Genomic DNA, 14,641 nt, shown 5'->3' on the forward strand with positions numbered 1-14,641 from the left:
AGGTTGAGATTAACATATACACGCCAATATATGTCAAGTAAGTAATCCACAAGGACCTACTGAAAACCACAGGGAAGTCTTCTGAACATACTTTAATAACCTATATGGGATAAGAACCCTTCAAAGAATCAATATACGTCTATGGATAACTGAATCCAGTTCGTGTACACCTACCACAAACACAACACTGGAAATCAACGGTACGCTGATACGAAATAAAAATTAAATAAAAAACAAACAAGGAGAAAAACACAAAACGGGGGGCATGTAGAAAAGCTGCTGCCTTGTAGCTGCTTTCCATAATTACACCTTGAACACCTGGGCTGACGGGGCACTTGCTCTTCACAGGGCCTGCGGGGCTGTAAAGAAGAAACACCTGCCCTCAAGAAACGTCCTCATGTAGGTCAGCGAGAAAGAATTCAAAACCGGGACCACATTCCAGAAGCCAATTTCAAGAAGTTAGTTTTACTCACCCTGCTTACAAAATACCACATGAAAAGAGGTCCTCGTCGATAAATAGTAGAGAGATGCTAATCAAAACTAAAGCGAGGTATGACCTCACACCGGTCAGAATGGCCACCGTCAACAAGTCTACAAACAATAGATGCTGAAGAGGGTGTGGAGAAAACGATACGCCCCTACACTATCGGTAGGGATATAAACTTGTAACAGCCACTATGGGCCCCAGTGGGGAGGGTGCCTAGATGATAGAGAAGACAATGAAATTAGAACACTCCCCACCACCATACACAAAAGTAAACTCCGAAGACGTTTAAGTTCTAAACTTTAGGCCGCATACCATAAAACTCTTGAGGAAAACCTAGGCAGAGCAGGCTTTGACAGAAATCGCAGCAAGTTCTCTTTGAATCCATATCTTAGAACAATGAAAACTAAATACAAAATAAACAAATGGGACCTAATCTAACGTAAAAGCATTGGCACAGCAAAGGAAACCAGAAACGAAAGAAAAGGACAACCCTCACAATGGGAAAACAATAGTGGAAAACCAAGACACCCACAAGGAATTCATCTCCATAACAAACAAGCAGCTCATGTAGCTCAATATCTAAAATATAAACAACCCAGAAAAAAATGGGCAGAAAAACTAAATGGACATTTCTGCAAAGAAGACGCACAGATGACCATAAACCACATGAAAAGGTGCTCAGCATTCCTGATTAGGAGAGAAATGCAAATCAGTGGGGGAAATGAGGTATCACCTCACACAGCTCACAATGGCCGTCATGCAAAAACGGGCAACAATAAATGCTGGAGAGGCTGTGAAGAGAGGGAACCCCCCTACACGCTTGGTGGGGACGTATATCCGTGCCTCCGCTACGGACAACACTGTGGAGGTTCATTAAAACACTAAACAGACAAGTACCATGTGACCCAGCCGCCCCACTCCTGGGCATGGATCCGGAGAAAAACTAACTCTTAGAAGACAGCTGCACCCCAACGATCCTGACAGCACTGTGTACAAGAGTCAAGACGAGCAAGCAACCTACGCGGACAAGGACAGATGAATGGATAAGGAAGACGTGGTCCATACACTCCATGGCATATTCCTCAGCCATAATACAGGATGAAAGAATGCCATTTCCAGCCACCGGGAAGGAAGCAGAGATGATCCTACTAAGTCAACTAAGGGAAACTGGGAAACAAAAGTCTCATATAATATCGCCTATAGGTGGAGCTGAGAAATGGATACAAATGAACGTCTTTACAAAAGAGAAACAGCCTCACAGACCTAGAAAAGTAACTTACGGTTTCCAAAAGGGAAGGGTGGTGGGCCCAGAGAAATGATCCCGTTGAGATGAACATGTACACACTAGTCTTTATAGAATAATCAACAAGGACCCACTGTAGAGCACAGGGAACCCTTCTAGACACTCTGGGATAAGCTATATCAGAAGGGAACCCAAAAAAGTACATATAAACGTCTAGGTATAAGTGAAACAAGGGGATGGAAATCACCCACGCCCCCAAAAAAACCCTCCACAGCATTATAATTCACCTATGCCCCAAGACAAAATAAAAAATAAAAGGAAGGAAAGAAAGAAAAGAAACACTGACGCTAACCGAGGCCTTGGTGACATTGGCTGGTCTCACAGGCCTGGAGCCGGACAAGTCTTGGGTCCCAAGGCTGGACTGTCGAGCGGCTGAGGGAGCTGGGAGGGTGTGCAGGCAAACGGGCCCCCTTTGCACTCGGAGTGCCTTGTCCTCTGCATTGGACCACACTCTCCAGATCCCCCAGGCCTTCCTACCGGGAAACCAAGCGGGACTCTCCCTAAGGCTCTTGTTGCCACAGTAACCAGAGTTGGGCATGGGGAAATGCCGCCGCCTTGTGGCCGATTCCTGTAACAACAACTTTAAAACCGGTGGTGTAAGGCTTGTGGGATTTTAATTCCAGAGCAGGGATTGAACCTGGTCCTCAGCAGTGAGAGCGCAGAGTCCTAACCACCGGACTGCCAGGGAATTCCCTCAAATGTCTTTTCTATGTCTACTGAGATGTCATGTGATTTTTATCCTTCACTTTGTTAACGTAGCAAAAACAAACAAATGAGACCTAATTAAACTTAAAAGCTTTTCCACAGAAACAGTTACTATCAACAAAATGAAAAGACAATGTACTGAATGGGGAAAAAAAATTTGCAAATGATATGACCGGTAAGGGGTTAATATCCATAATACATAAACTGTTCATACAACTAAATATTAAAAAGCCAATTAAAAATGGGCAGAAGACCTGAATGGAAAATTTTCCATAGACAACATACAGATGGCCAACAGACACATGAAAAGTTGGTCAACACTGCTAATCTTCAGAGGAATGCAAATTCAAAACGTATTAAGGTATCCCCTCACACCTGTCAGAATGGCCATCATCAAAACGTCTACAAGTAACAAATGCTGGAGAAGATGTGGCAAAAGGGGACCCTTGTACACTGTTTTTGAAATATAAATTGGTGCAGCCACTATGGAACACTTTATGGAGGTTCGTCAAAAACTATAATGTAGGGCTTCCCTGGAGGCGCAGTGGTTGAGAGTCCGCCTGCCAATGCAGGGGACACGGGTTCGTGCCCCGGTCCGGGAAGATCCCACATGCCGCGGAGTGGCTGGGCCCGTGAGCCATGGCCGCTGAGCCTGCGTGTCCGGAGCCAATGCTCCGCAACGGGAGAGGCCACAACTGTGAGAGGCCCGCACACCGCAAAAAAAAAAAAAAAACTATAATGTAATCCAGAAATGCCTGTCCTGGGTGTATATCCAAAAACATGAAAACACCAATTTGAAAAGATTCATGAACCCCAATGTTCATGGCAGCATTATTTACAATAGCCAAGATATGGAACCAAGCTGAGTGTCCATCAACAGATGAATGGATAAAGAAGATGTGGTCTTTACAGGCACAATGGAGTACTACTTAGCCATAAAAATGAAATTCCACCATTGCGACAATGTGGATGGAGCTAGAGATTATTATGCTTCATGGAATAAGTCACACAGAGAAAGGCAAACACTGTATGTTATCAAATATGTAAATCTATAAAATAAACCAAATGAATGTATATAACAAAACAGGAAGAGACTCACATATAGAAAGAACAAACTCGTGGTTACCAGTGGGTAGAGTTTCCCCTCTCTTTTTTCTTGGGGGGAAGTACAAGATAGGGATGTGTGATTAAGAGATACAACATATTATGTATAAAACAGAAAAACAAGGATATATTGTATAGTGCAGGGAATTATAGCCATTAACCTGCAATAACTTTTAATGGAGTATAATCTCTAAAAATACTGAATCACTATGCTGTACAAATGAAACTACTACAATATTGTAAATCAACTATACTTCAATAAGAATACTTAATATAGGAAATACAGTGTTCCGTTTATAGGAAATGATTTCTGTTTATGATTCATTAACTGTTCCATAATTTTCTGCTCTACATTTGTACCCTACATGTAACAAGCAGAAAGGTTCGTAGCTTTGGCTATGTGCAGACAAGAATTTTCTATCACACAGGGAGATCAGCTCGGTGCTTTGTGACAACCTAGAGGGGTGGGATAGGGAGGGTGGGAGGGAGGGAGATGCAAGAGGGAAGAGATATGGGAACATGTGTATATGTATAACTGATTCACTTTGTTATAAAGCAGAAACTAACACACCATTGTAAAGCAATTATGCTCCAATAAAGATGTTTAAAACAAAAAGAGAGTTTTCTATCCATGTGTCTGTAGTCAGAGTTTCCCTTGCCTTGCCCCAGATTCACTGGAGGACTGGCAATGCCTAAGTTCAACTGGAAAATTCACAGATACATGGAGATTAAACAACACATTCCTAAACAGATGTGTCAAAGAAGAAATCAAACGGAAAATTAAAAATATCTTGAGACAAGCATGAATGGAAATACAACACACCAAAAGTTATGGGATTCAGCAAAGCTATTGTAATCGGAAAATGTATTGCGATAAAACCCACAATAAGAAAAAAGAAATCTCAATAAACAAGCTCACTTACACCTCAAGGAACTGAAAACGAGAACCACCACCACGTCTCCCCTCCTCCCGGCAAGCAAACTACGCCCAAAGTTAGCAGAAGGAAGCAAATAACAAAGATCAGAGCGGAAATAAATGAAAAGACACCAGGAAAACAATAGAAAAGATCCGTGAAAGCAAGAGCTGGGTTTTTGAAAAGATTAGCGTTCGTTTTGTCACTTACCACTGGCAGGAGCGTGAGGGAAAACATTCACGGTCGGGCACCTCGGGCGTTTCTGGCTTCGCCCCGTCTTCTCTCCCTTCTCCTGCTAGCGGCAGCTAAACTCCTGTCTTTACAAAACCAGAAGCGTGTATGGATGCATCCCAGGAGCTGCCACCCTCCCTCTTTCTGGAATCCCCTCTCCCATCACTTGCACTGTTTTGCTCCTTCTTGGGCTCCGGCCCAGCTGACTTCACCTGCTCACAATCACCTGACCGTCAGCGTCGGTCACGCTGATAACTGACTGATTTGCTCTCTTCACCTCAGAAGGGAAGTCATACCTCTTTTGTTCTTTTGCTTCTCTATCCTGTGTCCTCCTAATAAGCTGAGAGCTGTAAGAGGCAAGGAAGGGTTTCCTTATAGCCTCGCAGATGCTGGGCCCACAGGGCCTGGACGCAGGGAACGGCTGCTGCATGTCTGCTCCTACGGCGGCCAGAGCGCCCCTTTCGTTTTAATTAACTGAAAAGCCCCTGGCGCTCCAGGTGCTAGCTTTTACCCTGGCCTCAGCACATCCTACTGAATCTTACTTACAGGCCAACATGTATGACTGGCGTCTCACGCCCAGTAAATCCTCACGGGATCCCCCCGAAAACCCCTCCCTGCTCCCTACCTCACACCTCCCCGCGACTCCTAAGTGCATGCGGGTCCCCTCACCCCCTTGCACCTCTCCTCCCACCAACATGGCCCATGGCCTCCCGCCCGTGGGGCTGAGAGTTTCCCGGGGTGAGCGATGTGCTCAGACCTACCAGCTGCGGATTCAGTGCAGGAGAGACCAAGCCACAGGTGAGGCGTCTCCCCGACACCATCCATCACCAGACAGAACTGCAGAAGGACACGCCTGACCCTGCACAGAGAATCACCCCCAGCCCCACACGGTCACACACGGGGCACCAGCACAGCCAGCGTCAAACGAAGCCGCAGAAGCGGCCCTTGTGCTCTGATGGGAACGCACGTCCCAGCGCCGCCGCCGCCGCCGCCCCCCCCACCCCGAGCCTCTCTTCACCCACAGGAGTCGGGGACCGGCGTGGGCAGCTCAGTTTCCATGGAACAGGGCAAGCTGGAGGCAACTTTTACGAGGAAAATAGAAGCCCAAAGCCCTCTTTTCCAGCACCTCTTCTGATGACAGCTCTGCTTTCACAGGCAAAATTTTGTGAAAAAAAATTTTAATCTTAAAAAGTTTTGCTTTTCCAAACTTGTGTCTCTCTTGTGCCTGCGCTCTTTCTCCTCCACTAGCTTCCTCGTATCTTGTGGGATTTTAACACTTCTGTTAGTACAAATGCCTACAGCACAGTGGAAGCAGGAATTCATTCTGATGTGCTGGTAACAGAGTGGGTAACTCGTCACAGGTGAGCTCAGAAACCAGGGCTGGTTTGCAGCGAAGTGCTGAGGCATGGCCGAGAAGGAGCTGCTTAGAGCATCTTCGTGAGCCCAGGGCAGCAGGACTAAAGGAGCCGGAATAAGGCCCTGGATAGAGACGCACTGAGAACAGGGGCGGGGGAACCCGTTCACCTGCAAGCCGAGATCCACAAGGTCTGATAAAAAGAGCAGAGTCCTTGTCGGCAACAAGGGGGAGCTCAGCGACTCTGGTCATCCAAGGCTTGGCACAGACTCCAAAGAGACCACAGCCCTCTTCTCTCAGTTTTAGAACTCCAGGGCCCAGGAATTTCCAGCAAACCACACCACCCTGGTCCCACCCTGAGACACTGCCCAGCGCACACACCCCCTCCACCCAGCCAGAGCATGGATGGGACGCTCAGAGTGAGGCAGGGTTTGCACCTGTCCTGCCCAATTTTAATGCAGCTCCTCTCTTGTTGGAGATACCTTCCCTCCTGGTTTTTGCCCTGAGATTGAACAGAAGAAAGCACTCACCTGGCTGGTCTTTGTTTCAGAGCTCCTGGCAGGGACGTGTCGCTCAGGATGAGCCCTGGGCCCTGAGGCCACAGTTCTAGGGACCAGGCTCCTGGCCCTGATCTCTCCGCACAGATGCCATTATTACATCACCTGTTGTGTCAGTGACACTGTCTTCAGGGAGAGTCAGAGCAGAAGCTCATACCCTTTGGTTGGCCAACGTCAGGACCTGCATCAGCTTCCCCCCAGAACAACTTTGGGACTCAGTAGAGTGGATCCTTTTGGTCTAGTCACAGGGTCGTGCGACAGATTTTTTTAATAGCTATAAAACAATTGTATTTTTTCTACAGTGGTTGCCAAACCACTCTGTTCGACTTGCATCATCCCTTTTACATTTCCTACTCCCTATCGGACCTATCTATTTTCGAATCCTGGCCCCGCTGTTATAGCTCGAGTAAATGCAAGAAACCAAGGGTCAGCCCAGAATTTTGCATCCAGTGAGAACGATCTTCAGATGTTAGGGCGACACCTTCGTCTCTGTGTTTCTCTTTATCCACTTCAGCCCTTTCTTGTCATTTCCTCTCACCTCTTAGGCCACGATGGTGTTGGCATAGCTGCAGATACGCACGTTGGTAGCGGGATAGGCAGGGCAGTGAGGGAGGGGGTGGGCATTGTGACCTTGTCGTTGGGTGTTTTAGTCACAAGGCCGGGATGCTGCCGTGAGGGGGTGGGGAGCCGTGTGAAGGAACGGCAGCAGTGAACCTGCATTTCAGGAGGGTGCTGAGGAGATGTGGGGGTGGGCAGGATGAGACAGGCAGTGTGGCTGTGAGACTGGGACCCTAAACCTGCAAGAAAAAGACTGAGCCAATAATAAATATGTTAAGGTGGACGTAGTCCTTTTGGTGGCATATTTACAAGTATAGAAGAGGGTAAGGCTAGAATGAGTTCTTAGGGTTCGCTCTGAATTGGAGGAATGATGAGTAACCCATAGCTCGTTATAAATATGTCTGTGCATTTGGGATGTGTGTGTGCACGAGTATGAAGCCAAAGTAACTCTGAGCTCTTTTTGCTGAGAGTTCCCGGAACCAGAAACCTACTGGCAGCAGTGGGCAAAGCGAATAGTAGACCTTGGATTCTGAAATCAGATCTCCATTTGAAGGAATCAGTATTCTTTGGCGAAATGACTGATACATCTGGACCAGTACCTGAGAAGCCTGCAACAATTCCTTTTGTTAAATTATGGGAGCTTTAGATTTTCCATTGTTCAAACTTGGGGCAGGGCTTGCCTGGTGGCTCAGTGGTTGAGAGTCCACCTGCCGATGCAGGGGACACGGGTTCGTGCCCCGGTCCGGGAAGATCCCACATGCCGCGGAGCGGCTGGGCCCGTGAGCCATGGCCGCTGAGCCTGCGCGTCCGGAGCCTGTGCTCCGCAACGGGAGAGGCCACAGCAGCGAGAGGCTCGCGTACCGCAAAAAAAAAAAAAAAAAAAAAAAAAAAATCTACAAACAATAAATGGTGGACAGGGTGTGGAGAAAAGGGAACCCTCTTGCACTGTTGGTGGGAATGTACCTTAGGATATCTACAAAAAACAAATGGATAATATAATATTATTAGACAATGCTTAACAGTTCAGTTTAAAATCTTGTCTGGTAATCTGGTTTCAGTATAATGGAATCACTTCGAAACAGAATGAGCAGAGACAAAGTGAATTTCACGAATATAAATTCCTGGTTTACATAAATAAACTCTTCCATTTAAAAGATATTTTCTCTCTCTGAAGATATAATATTATGATTATCCACATTTATGCACATATTCAGAGAATTTAAAATTGCTATTGGAAAATTATAAATATTTATACTATAAACCTGAAAATATGCCATAAATATGAATTTTTAAAAATTAAAAAAATTAACATTTTGAATGTTAGACCCATTACACAGCAGATCGTTTTACATCTTCATTAGCTTTTGTGTTCCTACATCTTCTCTTTTACTTTGTTCTGGGTTTTACAAATCAGAGTCAGCTAGCTATCTGAGCTCAAAATCACCCATAGCACCTAAGGTGTCATGTTAAAGTCTGATCTGAGCCCTTATGAGTGAATAACAAGTTTCCATCAGAGTACAAAGGTTGACATATTCTGATTTAGGGAGTAATGTGTCCCAGAGGCAGCAATCTGTAATATTTCTGTAGGATTCAGAAGCCATTGTCAGGTATAGGAAAGGAGATAAGAATTTGCAAAAAAATCCCAGAGTTACCAAAATTCCCTCCTCTTCTGGAAAATCGGGTGTATCTTGTGATGATCTATGCAGAAATCGCGGGAAGTGGCACAGTTGAAGAGCTTCTGACCATCAGCTTGTGATTCACCAGGTCTTTTTCTTGACTGCCCCCTCACTGGTGCTGGGACCTCTTTAAAGTCTCAAAACCTTATTCCCTCATTTATAATATGGGGTATTAACAGCACAGTGGGTAGAAGCCATGCATATGTTAAAATTTCAGCCTCTGGACCAGAGAGTTCTTGTTTTATGTCAAAATCACCCACTTGTTAGCTTAGTCCGACTTGGGGAATTTTACTTATCACTGTGTCTCTATTCCTCATAAGAAATGTAAAGTAGGCATTAATGCAGAACATAGATCCAAAGGCTGGCGTGACAGTGAAATGAAAATGAGACCTCAAAACTCCTGTCCATACGGTTGTGCATGTTGGAATTATTTGCATCAGAAGATAACTTCCATTTGCAACAGAAAGAGACTCGCAGACGTAGAAAACAAACTGATGGTGACCAAAGGGGAAGAAGGGTGGGGGAAGGGATAAATTAGGAGATTGGGATTAACAGATACACACTACTATATATAAGACAGGTAAACAGCAAGGACATACTGTATAGCACAGGGAAGTATATTCAATATTTTGTAATAACCGATAAGGGAAAAAATCTGAAAACAATATAATCATATATATTCTATAGCCAGAGGGCAGTGATTAAACTCACGCAATTCTGGGTCACCTTCTTCCATTTTCCAGGCATGGGGGTGGAAAGTTTGGGGTCAAATGGGACAAGGAATGACGGATTCCTGTCACTACATGGTGCCTTTTTAAAGGAACATTAAAAGTTCTTTTCTAGTAAAAACAATAATAATCATCAAAGCTCTTCTCACGAAAAAAAATTATTTCATTTTGAAAAAAACAGAAAAAAAGGCCGGCGTGAACACATGTTTTTCATGTTCATTGTTGATCATAGTGGCTTGAACAAAGTTTGTTCTAATCTAGCGTTAGTAGAAGTAGTAGTAAAAACTATAGTAAATATTGTTTGATTATCCTTCACTACTAAGAATAGAAGGGAAGGATATTAAAATGTAAAGTGGGAAGGACAGGTCAGGTATGCTCCACCGGTAAAACTCTTTCTGAGACTTGAAAATTTAATAGAGTTCTTCTCATTAAATTTTTTCTTTCTCCCCTGGGTGCCTCACACACACACAAAGCGATACTCTCTCTCACACACACATAATACAGAAGAAAAATCTGACCCCCCAAATCTTTGGAGGAACACCGAGTCAACTGCATCCTACTGCAAAAGGTTTCAGAAAAGAAAAAAAAGAAACATAATGTCATTTTACCACACACTGTTTTTCTCTGTGAATATCTGTCTGTGCATGTAAGTAAATATATGTCAGTGGAACTTATCTGATGTGTCAGGAGTCTGAAGTTATAACCCAGAGTCTGCACGTCAATTTCCCATGTGTATTCACACTCAAGCCAAAACATGTTAGGTCTGAGAAAATAAGCAGACACTTTCGTACATGGCTGAGTTGCAGTGGCTCTGATCACGCACGACTGAGATTCCAAAGAGACCCCACCCTTTCTTCCCTATTGTCAACACTAGGACTGAACGACCTACAGTGAATCTCACCATCGTGGTCTCACCCTACAACAGTCCCCAGCCCATGCCCACCAGATACCAGCCCAGCTAGGGCATGAATGGGGCACCCCAGGACAAGGCAGGGTGAGCACCTGTCCTGCCCAATTGTACTAACGGCACAGCTCTGAGTTCCTCTCCTGTCGGAGAGCCCTTCTGTCCTGTTTTCTGCCTTGAGACTGAACACAAGGAAGCACTCACCTGTTTGGACTTGGCTCCAGAGCTCTGCGCAGGGAAGTGTCAATCAGGATGGGCCATAGTTAGAGGGACAGGGTGCCTGGACCCGATCTCCCCACAGAGGTGCCATTATCATGTCATCTGTAGCACAGGTGACACTGTCTGCATGGAGAGTCTGGGGTGCCTCCAGTGAGGAGAAAACCGTATCCTCAGTGCTCATCACCGTCATCCACGTCTGGGGATTAGTGACAGCTCCTGGTAATTACTGAGAAGATCTACATGAGCAGCTGAGCAAAGGGCAAGGAAAGTTTTCCACATTCCCTGTGGAAGTGCAGAGTCAAAGTTGTAATCTGTGGTGGAGTTGGAACTCGAGGTTGGGTCTAGGGTTCCTTTTACACTACTATACAACTATACGGTTTTTCCCAATGGGCATTTTCTTTCTTTCTTTTTAATTGAAGTATAGTTGATTTACAACGTTGTGTTAGTTTCAGGTGTACCGCAAAGTGACTCAGATATATATATGTATAATATGTGTATACACATTATATATATATATACATGTTCTTTTTCAGATTCTTTTCCCTTACAGGTTATTATAAAATACTGAATACAGTTCCCTGTGCTATACAGTAGGTTCTTATTCATTATCTATCTTATATATAGTAGTGTGTATATGTTAATCCCAATCTCCTAATTTATCCCTCCCCACCTTTCCCCCTTTGATAACCGTAAGTTTGTTTTGTATGTCCGAGTCTCTTTCTGTTTAGTAAACAAGTTCATGTGTGTCATGTTTTAGATTCCACGTATAAGCGATAGCATATATTTGCCTTTCTGTGTCTGGCTTACTTCACTTAGTATGATAATCTCTAGGTACAATGCTACAAATGGCATTATTTTGTTCTTTACCACCTCTTCTTTAGCCATTCCTCTGTCGATGGACACGTAGGTTGCTTCTATGTCTTGGCTATTGTGGACAGTGCTGCCATGAACTCCCAATGGGCATTTCGGTCAATGCTCTCATGTTTCTCAAATCGGACTGTCACCTATGATTGGCTCATACTGAACATTTCCATTTGATATGGAATCTGGCCTCTCCCTTAAATACCATGATTCTTGCTACACGTAGCCCCAGGTCTTTTAAGCCTGGAGGGTATTCCATGTAAAGTTAGTGTATCTCACCTCAGAATCCGTGAGCATCCCCAATGTCCACCTGATTCCACTGGGGAACATGATGTGCTACATAAATCACCCAGAGAGGACTGCTTCCAGGAACTCCCTGGCAGTCCAGTGGTTAGGACTCAGCGCTTTCACTGCAGAGCCTCGGGTTCAATCCCTGGTCGGGGAACTAAGATCCCACAAGCCACATGGCATGGCCAAAAAAACTAAGGAAAGAAAGAAAAAAAAAAAAGAGGACTGGTCCCTTGCCCCTCATTGGACAACCAGTCTTTCCTTCTTTATTTTGAGGATTTTATCTCAGGAAGTAGTATTCCTAGACATACAGACAGGATTCAGGGGACCTTAATACATAAGACAGATAGAAGGATAGCACCAGAATGCTCTAAAATTGAGGAAAAGGCCAAAAACCAAATGGCAAATTGGGCAAAATAATAAAGAGAAACTTCACAAGATGGACGAAAAGATTCACCCTAAATCATATGAATGTTAATGATGACAAGTCATTCAATTTTTAAAGATCAATTTGGATATTCTGTATTTTTTTGCGTTTTCATATTATCTTTAGAATAAACTTGCCAGTTTAAACAATGGTGGTAGAACAAAAACAACACAAGCAGCATTGGATTATCTTTGGGATCTGTCAACTCTTTAGATCAAACTAGGGGTATGTGTAGGGTCAGCAGGTCTATGGGAAACCTCTGTATTTTCCTTCAATGTTGCTGTGAATATGAAACTTCTCTAAAAATAAAGTTTATTAAAAATGGGGGAGGAATGGAGTGGGAGTTTGGGATTAGCAGATGAAAATTGTTATATAGAGAATGGATAAACAGCAAGGTCCTAACTGTATAGCACAGGGAACTATATTCAATATCCTGGGATAAACCATAATGGAAAAGAATATGAAAAAGAATGTAAAGTGGTGCTGGGGAAACTGGACAGCTACATGTAAAAGAATGAAATTAGAACACTTCCTAACACCATATACAAAAATAAACTCAAAATGGATTAGAGACCTAAAGGTAAGGCCAGACGCTATCAAACTCTTCGAGGAAAACACAGGCAGAACACTCTATGACATAAATCACAGCAAGATCCTTTCTGACCCACCTCCTGGAGAAATGGAAATAAAAACAAAAATAAACAAATGGGACCTAATGAAACTTCAAAGCTTTTGCACAGCGAAGGAAACCACAAGATGAAAAGAAAACCCTCAGGATGGGAGAAAATATTTGCAAACGAAGCAACTGACAAAGGATTAATCTCCAAAATTTACAAGCAGCTCATGCAGCTCAATATCAAAAAAACAAACAACCCAATCCAAAAATGGAGAAGACCTAAACAGACATTTCTCCAAAGAAGATATGCAGATTGCCAGCAAATACATGAAAGGATGCTCAACATCACTAATCATTAGAGAAATGCAAATCAAAACCACAATGAGGTATCACCTCACACCAGTCAGAATGGCCATCATCAAAAAATCTACAAACAATAAATGCTGGAGAGGGTGTGGAGACAAGGGAACCCTCTTGCACTGTTAGCGGGAATGTAAATTGATACAGCCTCTATGGAGAACAGTATGGCGGTTTCTTAAAAAACTAAAAATAGGACTACCATATGATCCAGCAAACCCACTACTGGGCATATACCCCGAGAAAACCATAATTCAAAAAGAGTCATGTACCAAAATGATCACTGCAGCACTATTTACAATAGCCAGGACATGGAAGCAACCTAAGTGTCCATCGACAGATGAATGGATAAAGAAGATGTGGCACATATATACAATGGAATATTACTCAGCCATAAAAAGAAACGAAATTGAGCTATTTGTAATGAGGTGGATAGACCTAGTCTGTCATACAGAGTGAAGTAAGTCAGAAAGAGAAAAACAAATACCATATGCTAACACATATATATGGAATCTAAAAAAAAAAATGGTTCTGAAGAACCTAGGGGCAGGAATAAAGACACAGACCGAACAGAGAATGGACTTGAGGACACGGGGAGGGGGAAGGGTAAGCTGGGACGAAGTGAGAGAGTAGCACGGACATATATACACTACCAAATGTAAAACAGATAGCTAGTGGGAAGCAGCCGCATAGCACAGGGAGATCAGCTCCGTGCTTTGTGACCACCTAGGGGGGTGGGATAAGGAGGGTGGGAGGGAGATGCAAGAGGGAGGGGATATGGGGATATATGTATGCATACAGCTGATTTACTTTGTTATACAGCAGAAACTAACAGAACACTATAAAGCAATTATACTCCAATAAAGATGTTAAAAAAAAGAATGTATATATATGTATAACGGAGTCATTTTGCTGGACAGCAGAAATTAACACAACATTGTAAATCAACTACACTTCAATAAAATAAATCTTTAAAATGTATTATACTCAACAAAAATAAAACTCTATATAGGGCCAGTAAGGCATTAATAATTTGTTGTAGAGGCAACAGAGAATGAGGCAATGTTTGATGATGACAGTGAGGTATTAATGTGTATTTGAAAAAGAAAACATTGAATTAAACTGTGTAGATACATTTGAAGAATACCGAATTTTTTAAAAAATGGAGTAGCATATGCTAAAGGATAAGTAGCGATCTGGAAATATACCTTTTTACTAAACCAGAAAAACGGATGAAAAGTAAATTTGAACAAACTAAAAATGACAGGTCCTGTTGGGATGTTAGAGGTAGTGAATAGATTCTAAAATCTATAGATACATTCTAGCAGCAGTTCTGTCAGAAGTGTCAGAGG

The sequence above is a fragment of the Phocoena phocoena genome, chromosome 20 (assembly GCF_963924675.1).
Source record: "Phocoena phocoena chromosome 20, mPhoPho1.1, whole genome shotgun sequence".
Classification (NCBI taxonomy): domain Eukaryota; kingdom Metazoa; phylum Chordata; class Mammalia; order Artiodactyla; family Phocoenidae; genus Phocoena; species Phocoena phocoena.